Genomic DNA, 11,318 nt, shown 5'->3' with positions numbered 1-11,318 from the left:
CAAGGACAGAGCGTGCATGTGAAGTAAATGGCCCAGGGCATCGCACCTGTCCGCAAGTATCCATACCTAGTCCCCCTGCACACCTGCGGGAAGTCCGAGACAAGCTCTCTTCTGGGTATGGTGTGTGTGTGTGTGTGTGAATTGTCATCATGGTGATTTTTGTAACTTTGCGAAAGATGGAAACAGCCCAGGTGCCTGGTGTGGTGGAGTGGACAAACCAGTTGGGACACTTTCAGACAGTGGGTGACACCAAAGTGAGTGACTCGCAGGACGTGCAGGCTTGGGCACTTCACGGAGAGAGGAGACAGCATCCCAGTAGAACGCCAGCACGAGTCCACTTGCCCTGGGGCCAGAGCACCCCAACCAAGCAGCACATCCCTTGGGCTTCCTCACAGATGTGGAAAAAAGATTTAAAAATCCAGGAAGCTAGAAACACAAAATTCAGGATGGTGTTTCACAGGGTGGAGGGGGTGTGGTGGGGGTGGGTCACACAGTGGCTTCAGAAATTCTGCTTTTTGAGCCTGAGTGGTAGAAATTCAAGTGTTCATTTATAGTTATTTCTTGTATCTCACATCTAAGCTAAAGAGTATTCTTTTCTATCAAATAACAAAGGAAAGATACGAACCTAAGCCCTTTCCCCTTGTATAAGCTAGCCTTTGCTACATAACAAATCAGCCCCAAAACTTTGTGGTCTGAAGCAGATGCACTGTGTGCCACCAACAGGCTCTTGCCTTTACGCCCCTCAACCCAGGCCCTGCTGCTTTGAACTCATTTAGCTTTTGGCTGTCCCGGCAGCGCGGTGGGTAGGTGAGCAGCCCCGGGCCAGGCTCTCTGGGTCCAGAACCCAGCCTCACCAGTTACTACTGTGTCATCTTGGGGAATTTGACTGGCCTCGCTCTATTCTGTTTTCCCATCTGTAAAACGGGGCTGAAAACACCAGCTGTTCCAGGACTGGCGTGAAGATGAGCAGGTTGACACATGGAAAGAGCTCAGCGTGGCCCCTGATGGTAAGAGGCACATCTGCGTTTGCAGCAGCAGGAGTCCTGGGATGTCCAGTGTCCAACCCGGTCTCCCGTGGGGGGCTCCTTGGGCCAAGGCCGTCCTAGTGGGGGAGGGGCAGGAGTACACCTGCTTCACACTCTGGGCTGGTGGCCGTCCACGAAAAGGAGATCTCCTGGTTCTGCTGGTGCATCTGCTGCACAAAGCCCTATGCCTGCATCGGCCGGGACTCCTGCAGAATGCGATATGAGTCCCCAGTCCCAGGTCATCATGCCTGACCCCACCCCCACTTGGACCCTGAGATGTGATCCCTGGAGGTTCCATCTGACGGCGCATCTGTAGTAGCCTGGGGTCACTCTAGTCAACTTTAAAAACATCAAAGTCAGTGACTATCTGAGTAAATATGATAGACTTTCCTTCTCCTGACTTTCAAAAGTTTTGCTTTAAAATTATCACTGAAAGTAAAAATTATATCATTGTCTGAGGGAGTTTTATGTCTGTAGACATAACAAACAAGAGGAATAAACTAGAAAGGGGAAGGCTCCCGCCTTCCCCCCGAATGGATGAAATACCGATCCTCAGTTGACTGTGGAAAGGTGAGTATGCGTATTGAAATCCCTAAAGCGACCACTCAGAAAGTGGCACCAGGAGATGCAGTAAACGAGCTGACAGAGCAAAACAACACAATAGATGAGTTAGAATGAAATACCCAAGAAAGTTCGAGTAACTGACACAGAGTGAAAGAAGAAACAGGAAAATGAAAAGCAGAAAGCAAATAAGACAGTAGGCCTAACCAGAAAAACTGCACTAAATGTAAACGGTCTAATTAAAGGACAGGAGTCAGAATGAATGAGAAAGCATGAACCATGTGCTGTCTACGAGAAACCGACTTCAAAGGGAATGCTTCTTTGAAAACTGTTCCTTTGAAAAGGTAAAACCGGTAAAACTTTAGCAAGATTGATAGTTTCAGCACAGACAGGCTGAAGGGGTGAGAGAAAGAGGGACATCACGTCCGATGAACAGATCACTTCACAGAAGACACATAACAACGCTAAATGTGTACGCACCTAACGACAGGGGTTCAAAACAGCAACTAGCACCGTCGACCCGCCGGGTCTGATCAGCACTCTTGAAGAGCGCATTGGACTTCCACCAAGATGGTTGCTCCTCTGGTCATAAAGCAAACCTCAACACATCTGAAAGCACTGTAATTGAACAATGTGTTCTCTGAGCTTAATGAAATTAAACCGGAAACCAGAAACAGAAAGACAGCAGGGGGAATCTTCAAACACTTGTAAATTAAACAACACAATCTGAGTAATCCACGGACCAAAGGAATGTCTCAAAGGAATTTAAAAAATACTTCCAACTGACAAAAATGGAAATGCAACATACCCAAATTTGTAAGATTTGGCTGGAGTGTGTGCTTAAAGGGAAATTTACAACATAAATTCTTATATTAGAACAGAAGAAAGAAGTCCATGACATAACCTTCCAACTTAAGAAGTTAGTAAAAGAAGAACCAAGGAAACCTAAAGCCAGAAGGAAAGAAACAACAAAGAGCAGAAATCAACAAAAACAGGAAAGCAATGAAGAAAATCATTAAAACTCAAAACTGCTTTGAAAAAAATGAAACTGATAAAACTTTAGCAGGACCGACCAAGGAAAAATGGATGAACAGGGCCTCGTCAAAGTGAGAGCGCCCTCTGCTTCACGGGGCGGAAGCCCCTGTGACGAGGGTGAAGACAAGCTACAGAATGAAACACCTGCAAGCCGCACAGCTGGCGCCGGCCGGCACAAGGGGTGCACAAGGAGCCCTCAGGGCTCAACAGGAAAAACAGTCCAACTAGGAAATGGGTGAAAGACATGAGCAGACACCTCACTGACGTGAGTACACAGATGGCAGGTAAGCACGTGAAAAATGGCCAACATCCCCAGGAAAACGCAAACTGCAGTGAGGTCGCCACACATGTACCAGGTGGCTTAAAAACCAATGATGACATCAAATGCTGGCGAGGATGCAGGGAAGACGGAGCGCTCCCACGCTGCTGGTGCGGGTTCAAGGCGGCACAGCGTTCTCGGAAAACGTGCAGATTTTCTTTTTTCTTTTTTTTCCCAAAACTAAACATGCAGCTACCCATATGACCCAGCTATGAACTTCTGTGCATTTATCCTAGGGAAATGGAAACCTCCATTCACACAAAAACCTGTACACAAGTGTTCATAGCAATTTTGTAGTATAACTGGAAACAACTCAAGTGTCCTTCAGTCAGCAAGCGGCTAAATGGTGGTCATTGTGGAGTATTACTCAGCAGCCAACAGGAACGGACTGTTCATGGAGGCAGCTCCTTAAATGAATCCCAAGGGGAATAAGTTGTGTGAAAAACAACAATCTCAGAAGATGACGCATCACACAGTAATCCCACTCCTACAGCATTCTTGAAATGACAAAACCAGAGAAGGAGAACAGATTAGTCATTGCCCAGGTGTAGAGTGGAGAGGGACTGTGGTGGTGCACCCACAAACCTACACGTGTGACAAAACTGCACAGACTACGCACATGCGTGGACACACAAATGAGTGCATGTAAAACTGGGGACGTGGGAATAAGGTCAGTGTGCTGTGCCAGTGGCGACTTGCCGGTGTGCTGTCGCACCGCAGCTCAGCAACCGTGCCACCCAGTGCCACGGGGGAAACCGGGTGAGCGGTATGAGGGGCCTCCGTGACATCTTACAGCTGCATGTCTACAAGTATCTCAAAATACAAAGTTAAACAAGAAAACCAAGCCTTGATGGTTTGACCGGTGAGATCCACCAAATTTTTAAGCAGCAGCTGGTGCCAATCGCATGCAGACTGCACAGGAAGTAAATAAAGAGCCATAGCTGCCCTGCTCATTTTATATGGGTCATGTGATCTGGAGTAAATGACAAGCAAATCAAGTTAATAAAAGTGTAGAAATCCATAGACCCATTTCATTGGTGAGCATAAACACAGAATCCTAAACAGAATACTAGCTCGCCCAATCCAACAGGCTATACACGTATCCAACGCTAGGGAGCTGGTTTGTCAGGACTGCAAGGAGGGCTCGACACCAGGTCAGGCAACTGGCAACTCACAACAGACCAGGGCTGAGAGGCCGCGCCGTTACCTCTGTGTAGCTGCCACGTTTAGCAGGCTGCCCCACCAGTTCACCACACTTTGTTCCTGCATGTTGTGGATTTAATTGTTCTCCTCATGGAAATGTTGGCACAGAGCAAGGGGCCGTACAGTTCACGCTCCTCTGGGGAAAGGGTCTGGCCTTACGTATTTTCTTGGAAGCTTGCATGTCCTAAACCCCACTTTCTGCTCAGACGAGAACCTGGCACTTTTTAAATTCTCGGTCGTGCTGGCCTGCTCAGCGGACACGGAGGAAAGGCACCTTGCTGTTGAGTCTGCTGCTGCGATCTCCCCCCGGACACCTGCTCCAATTTAGTGGATGGCGGCAGAGTCACACAGGCCGCCTCAGGCCACGTGGGGCGGCCCGCTGGCGGCCCGAGGTTCCGGGGCGGCGAAGGGGCTGATCCAGGCCGGGGAGGGGCGGTGGCCCAGGACGGCCTTCAGGTTCGTCCACGGGGACGCGCGGCCCGGCCGGCCCCTCTCCCCCTCTGGCTGCTCGAGGGTGGTTTGGTCGGTGAGGATGCTGTGCATCTGGACGATGAATACCACGGCGGCGAAGAGGAAGCCGTTCAGGGCCACCAGGAAGAGGAAGAGGAGCGAGCCCGGGAGCCGCACGCTGCTCTGCAGGCCCCACTCCCCGAGCGCGTAGGCGCGCAGCGCGGGGACGCCGAGCAGCAGCAGCACGTGCAGCGCGGCCAGCGCCGTGTAGAGCGTGAACAGCACGAAGAACTTCTGGTTGTCCTCGCCCACGCAGTTGTTGACCCACGGGCAGTGGTGGTCCATCCTGCGGATGCAGCGGCCGCACACGCTGCAGTGGAAGGCGCCCGGCGGGCGCACGGCGCCGCAGAGCGGGCAGCGGGGGCCGCGGGGCGCCTGGCCGGGCTCGGGCGGGGAGCCCGCCGGCAGGGCGCCGGGGTCGGTGAGCGCGGTCCGCGCGTGCGCCGCCAGCGCCAGGAAGGCCAGCAGGTGGAAGAGCGAGCCGTGCGCCGCGCTGTAGGCCGGGGGCCGCGCGGGGAGCAGCCACGCGCCCACCAGCACGGCGCCCTCGCTCAGCACCAGCAGCCACGTGGCGGCGGCGCACGCCAGGCCCGGGGCGTCCAGCACGAGCCACACGCGGGGCGCGCGCGGCGCGGGGCCCGCGCTCGGCGGGGCCAGGCCGGCGGCTGCCCGGGGCTCTGCGCCGCGGCGCTCCCCTCCCGCCCCGCCCCTGCCGCCGCCTGGCTTGTCCCTGACACCTCGGTAGTGTTCTAGAATGTGCTCTCAGAAGGGACTTTGTGAACACAGAAAGGGAGGCCCTCTGGCTCCTCCCCAGGGGCGACTTTTCTGTCTAGGGCGAGCTGGGCCCTGGAGCAGGAGGAGCTGGGCTGGGCGTCTGATACTGCATGTGGCCTTTTTAAGGACCTGGCAGAAAATGTGGATGAGGAGGAAACGCCAGTGCTTTCCGAGTGTGTGTGTGTGTGTGTGTGTGCGCGTGCACGTGCGTTGTGGGGGCCACTTCACACATTAACTCGTTAACCCTCACAACTCCGACCGTACAAATGTTTACCACCCTATTTTTAAGTGGGGAAACAGAGGCAGGGGACATTAAATAAGTGACCAGTGAGGGACAGGTCAGGATTCCAGCCTGTCCTGGTTCCGAGCTGGCTTTTCCGTGTCTCTCGAGGAGCACGGACCCAGGTGGTGGCAGGTGTCCGCCTGGGCCCTGCTCTGTCCCATGTACTGAGGACGCTCAGGACAGGGTGCTCACCATCCCAGGAAAAGGAGGTTGAAGGATGGAATTGGGGTGACATGACGCCCGTGTTCACTCTAGAGTTAGTCTGAGAGCTGGGCCTCTGTAAGTGCACAGAGCCCCGAGCCTCTGTGCCCAGACATCCACAGCAAACAGCAGGGGGAGGGTGGCGTGGCCTCACAGCAGAGCATGAGGACGGCGGTGGGTCTGAGCCGGCTGCCGTCCGACTGTGAACTGAAAGGAGAACATCACTGCCCCTCAAGGGAGTGCACTGCCAGGTTGCATTAATGAGAGCAGAGCATGCAGAATGGTGGAGGGGACGGTCACTTGTGTGTTCATTGCTGTGAACAGCACAGCCAGTGCAAGGGGCTTGCCAGGCAGAGTGGCTCAGAAGCGGTCAGATGAGAGACTTTGAGGGGCTGGGAAAAGCGGGGAAAGGGAAGGGAGGGAGGGGCAGAGCCGGTGGCCGTGTCTCGTGCAGTTCCAGGGCTGGATCCGGCCAAGGGGAGGCATGGAGAGAGGGAGGCCAGGGCCCAGGGAGGGAGGCTTCCTGATGACGGAGAGGCGGCACCCCACGGGATGTGAGCGCTGTCTTGAGAGGAATCCTCACGTTTCCGGGCACGTGGAAGACTCCGTTGTGTCAGGCGGGGAGTGGGCTGGGGTGGCTCTGGCGGTCTCACTCAACTCTGGGGGCTCTGAGGTCCCTGGCCCTCCTGTGCCTGGTGCTGGGCTGACCCGGGAGGCCCTGGGGCTCCCGCTGTCCCCCCGACGCCAGATTGTCAGAGAGCTGCTGGATGGAGGTGGCGTTTGTACAGCTCCCGGACGTTCCAGAGTGCGCAGATGGCCAGGCCCAGCTCTCCGGGGAGGGGCTGCTGATGTCCCTGTTTGTTTATTCTGTATTTTAAAACTGTATATTAAGTGCTAGGCTTAATTTTTTAGAGCAGTTTTAGGTTCACAGCAAAACTGCAGGCATGTCTCAGACCCCCCTGCCCCTCCCCTACCAGACGGGCCGTCGCTACAGGCGACTCGTGAGCATCACCTGTGTCCACCGTTCGCACCCTGCCTCCCTCTTGGTGCCGTGCCTGCTGTGGGTGGGGACGCACGTGTCATGATGTGCGTCCACCGTTGCGGTGTCCCACAGAGCCGTTTCTCTGCCCTGAAAGTCCTCTGTGCTCCGCCCCCCCCACCCCAGGCGACCCCGGGTCTTTTCCTGTCTCCACGGTTTTGCTTCTGCAGAATGTCCTAGAGCTGGAATCACGCAGCAGGTGGGGTTTCCAGGCGAGTTTCTTTCACTCAGGGATGCACGTTTATGTTCCCTCCGTATCTCCCGGCGGCTTGATGTTTGTGGCCCCAGGCTCCAGCTCTGACACAGAAGTCACTCTGTTGGGGGCCAGCCTGGCCCCCTGGGATCACATTCCTGTCTCTGAGCCCTGCGTGGCCCCTGTGTCCAGCGGCCCACCTGTCCCTCTCCTGGTGCAAACCCTCCTCCTTCCTGGGTACCTGGCTGTCCACTGGTCAGCTGGGGTCCTCCCCTCCTCTCCACCTCCAGGACCCCTTTTAGGTTCCATCCGGCCCGGATGCGCCAGGGGACCCATTCTCACCACTGCTGTTGCCCGATGGGCACAGCAGGTGCTGGACGGGGGGCCTGGACACCAGCGTGGGATCTGCCTTGGTCACTCGATGTGCCTATGGCCCAGGGAGGCTCTGAGGCTGATTCTCCAGGCCCCCAGGGTCCTTATCTCGTTCCTGGCTCCACGGCTGTGAGGCTCCTGGGAACAAGCACGCTCCCGTGGGTGGTCCCGTGGGCACGTTCCCGTGGGCGGTCCCGTGGGCCATCTCCGTTACTGCCGCTCTTTGGCAGAGACCTGGGATGTACTCTTCATTTACTTTCCAACGTTGTTGGTGCTACTGATCACTTCCTTCTTTTCAGCTGATTTATTTTTTCAGTTTTCAGGTTACACCACCTGCAAGTACTCCTCCCTCTGCTTTCTGTCATATGCGGCTGCTTTGACTAAACTGCTGAAACAATGTTTAACAACAGTGCAGACAATGGGTATCGCCAGCCGTGCGTTTAATGGGGGTTTTCCTCCTTACGTGTGAGGAAGCTTAGAACTGAAAATAATGTTTGTCCTGAAAAGGGGGTGCTCTCTTATCCCTAGATTTTAAAAATCTTCCTCCTTTTTCCGCATCAGGAAATGTTGATTTTTCACCAAATAACGTTGATTCCCTTGGAATTAAGAGTCTTCCAGGCTTCAAAGGCATCAGGCCGAGCTTCCTATTTTTTGTGCTTTGGAACGGTTCCTGATTTGTCGTTTCCAAGTGCTCCTCGGTGGGACCCTGGGCTCACGGCCACTTTCCGAGGAGGTCGGGGCCACCTTTGCTGTCTGGTTATCGCCCACTCAGGCTTTCTGCGTCTCGAGCCCCTTTTAGGGAGCTGCGCTTTCCCGGGACTGGCGTTTGCTGCCGTGTTCTGCTGTGATGCAGCGTGTTTGCACCTTGGTGTGTTCTGCCTTCTTTTCCGCTGGTTTTCAGAGGCTTCTTTACTTCCTTGGTTCTTCCCCCAAAGAACCAGCTGTTTTTCAAAGTTCTGGAGGCAAAAGTTCTGGCTTTCCACGTTCCCCCCGAGGCCCCTCCCCCGTCTCCCTGTCCTCCTTGTAGCTCTGGGCGTTTCGGGTCGCAGCCTCCGTTTCCCTTGTCTTCTTGTTGAGTCTGAAACCTGGGCCGTCCCTCAGCAGGGGCCACGGCCGCACTGTTGGCATTTCCACTCAAAATCCTTGTACTTTTCAGAAAGCTTACTGTTTAGAGTATTGATTTTCTCTTTAAACGGAGAATTATTCATGTACGTGTTTTAAATTAGCGTACGGCTGGACTTTGCCTTAAGCTTTGTTCGTTTTTGTGGTGTTTCCTGGTGTGGTTGTACCGTCTTCAGACAGTAAGACTGTTGCTCTTCTCTGTTAAAATTTACCGTGGTTTCTATCCTGCGACCTTATTTATGGCCAACATTTGCAAATCCTTCATGAATTTTAGAGGCAGAGTAGGTGCTGTGTCTGTGCAGGGCACTCATAAGTCAGCCTTGTTAATCACATTAGGCATTTTCCCCATGCAGTCTCGTCTATTTCCGTCTGTTTCAGTGTTTGAAGACTGAGCTGTAGGTTAGGTTCTTTCACCATAATTGCCTTTCTGTCAAATTTGAAAATATTTTTGTTAGTCTCGGTCTCACACAAGAATTTCAGTGCCTTGTTATTAAGCTCATCCAAGTTCACTACAGTAATTTCAGTAGTCAGGTTGTACCTTTCGTCCGTACAAGATGACGGTTTTCAGTCATGACTGCTGTTCCGGTGGCTTATCAGCCGGGGCCCCACCCACTGCTGCCCTCACCGTCCCTGCTCCTCTTTGTCAGCAGAATCGTGTGAGTTTGGTTCTGGGACCTGACGTGGCTGTTTCCCTGAGGTCATTTAGTAGCACAAGAAACACTTTAAAATCAAACTCCTCAGTGAGCTGCCCCCCCCGCCCGTCCTCATTTTGCCACGAGACTGACGTAGCCTCGTCTCTGTCCACGCGCTGGTTCTTGAGCATGTCCGTTCTGTTTCCTTGGGGCAGCAATGGCTTTGCCGTGAGGCCACGTCCCTCGGCTGTGATGTGTGGAAGACCCAGCCCTCGGCTGCCCCGGCTGAGAGGGAGCAGAATTTGTTGGTCCAGGAGGACCCCCCACCCCCGACCCCCAGTGATCAGAGCCAGCTCAGGCCGCTCTGACCTGATGGACCTCGGTGCATAGCGTGGGGTCCCCTGGGTTTGTGAGAGGGCAGTCGAGTCCTCAGTGGTCAGCTCTGACCTGGGAAGGACCCCCACTCTCCTCTCGCTTCCCTGACCCTCTGTCCTGACTTGTGTCCAGGCAGGAGCACGGTGGCCATGCGTGCTCTCCGCCCAAGGCCATTGCTCCCATCCAGCTCCTCCGGGGACGGGGTCCTGGCTGAAGCGCCACCTGCTTTCCAGGAAATCGAGGGTGTCTGCTCCCATCGCTCTGTCTGCCGCTCACAGACACAGCATTTCGGTCCGGAAAGAGGATGCGTCTCAGATTCCCCGACGGCCCTGGTCGTGCTGACTCGGGTGCCTGGCCTGGGGCTCCCCCTTGCCCAGCTGGAATCAATGAACAGGCCGCCTTTTTTTCTGATCCTCAGCACGTTCAAGGTTGGAAGCTTCAATTCCCACATGCAGAACTCAAGTTTGTAACAAAGAAGGGATATAAGACTGCAGGTGTGTGTGTTTCCACGCACGCCTGGCCCTGCTCTGGGGCCAGTCTTGACTGTACATGTGTTAGAAGGTGCTGGAGGGCGGTGACGGCTGTGGCCTCGCCCTTATTTCTGCTGGTGACAGTGGTCGAGGGTCCAGGACTTTGTGTTTTCCTTCTTCAGGAGCCACTGTCTCAGGCGAGTGTTTAAATGCCTTAAGTGGTGGCTGGGGGGCTCCTGTTCACAGAAGGTTGCATCCACGGCCCCTACTCCCCAAGGAGGGGTGGTTCCCATTCACAAACTGTGGGCTCCTCCCCTGCGTCTTTTGAAGCTTCATTTGTTGGGATGTTTGTTTGAGTGCCAGCCCGTCACCGGTCGAGAGGCAGTTCTCTGAGGTTTCACAGGAAATTCTCAAAGTGCACTAACCAGCAGCGTTGCTGAGAGATCCTGTCCACAGTCCAGGGCCTGCTATTTGCACAGAAAGTGGCCGTCTCCCCGAGGGTCCCCATCAGGGTCAGCCCGTGTTCCGTCTGGTGGATGATGAGGGATGGATAGAAGGGAGCGCAGTCCAGCTGGCTGCCTGTCCGTCCTGCTCGCGGCATGGCTGGCGGCTCACGGGCGCCTGTGGTTCCTTGTGAGCTCGTTCCAGCACCTGCGATCTGGCCGTCAGCTCCAAACAGAGCGTTTTTGAAGTGAGAATGCGTCTCCAAAGGTTTCAGCAGCACATAGAACCATGGAGCCCGAGCCAAGATGGAAAGCCACGCTCTGACACCTGGACAGATTTGAACGGGCTGTAACCGGGTCACCGTGGACAAGGCGTGAGGACTGCAGGACGGGCTGCTGCCCTCTCGCTTTTTGGAGGGTCGGGGCATCTGTCCCGGCCCCGGGCACAGCTCAGTCCTTGGAACACGTGGGCCACTGTGCACACGCCCCTGGGCCATGCTGGGGACACACCCACACAAACACCCCCCCCCCCCCGCATGCCCCGTGCTGGGTGGGGTATATGGGAACACGGTGGGGATGGGGACACAGGCTGACCCCCACTGTCGCCCCTCTTGCCTCCCAGCCCCCCTGAGCCGTCCCTTGTCCTGCTCCCCGGGTCTCACCGCCCCTGGTCGTGGTCACTCTGATCTGTGCATCTCGACCTCCCGGGGGGGGCACCTCAGCTGGAGGGCCCACCCTGCTCTGCCTCCCCCTTACTGTGG

The 11,318-nt window shown here is 55.0% G+C and overlaps 1 pseudogene; it reads right to left on the bottom strand.

The window, feature by feature from the left end:
- Window positions 1–4,500: 4,500 nt before the first annotated feature.
- LOC141579330 (palmitoyltransferase ZDHHC3 pseudogene) lies at window positions 4,501–7,720 on the bottom strand (annotated as a pseudogene).
- Window positions 7,721–11,318: the final 3,598 nt, after the last annotated feature.

Source organism: Camelus bactrianus, chromosome 12 (assembly GCF_048773025.1).
Source record: "Camelus bactrianus isolate YW-2024 breed Bactrian camel chromosome 12, ASM4877302v1, whole genome shotgun sequence".
Lineage (NCBI taxonomy): Eukaryota > Metazoa > Chordata > Mammalia > Artiodactyla > Camelidae > Camelus > Camelus bactrianus.
The sequence above is the reverse complement of the archived record's forward strand: the minus strand, read 5'-3'. Positions and strand labels throughout refer to the sequence as shown.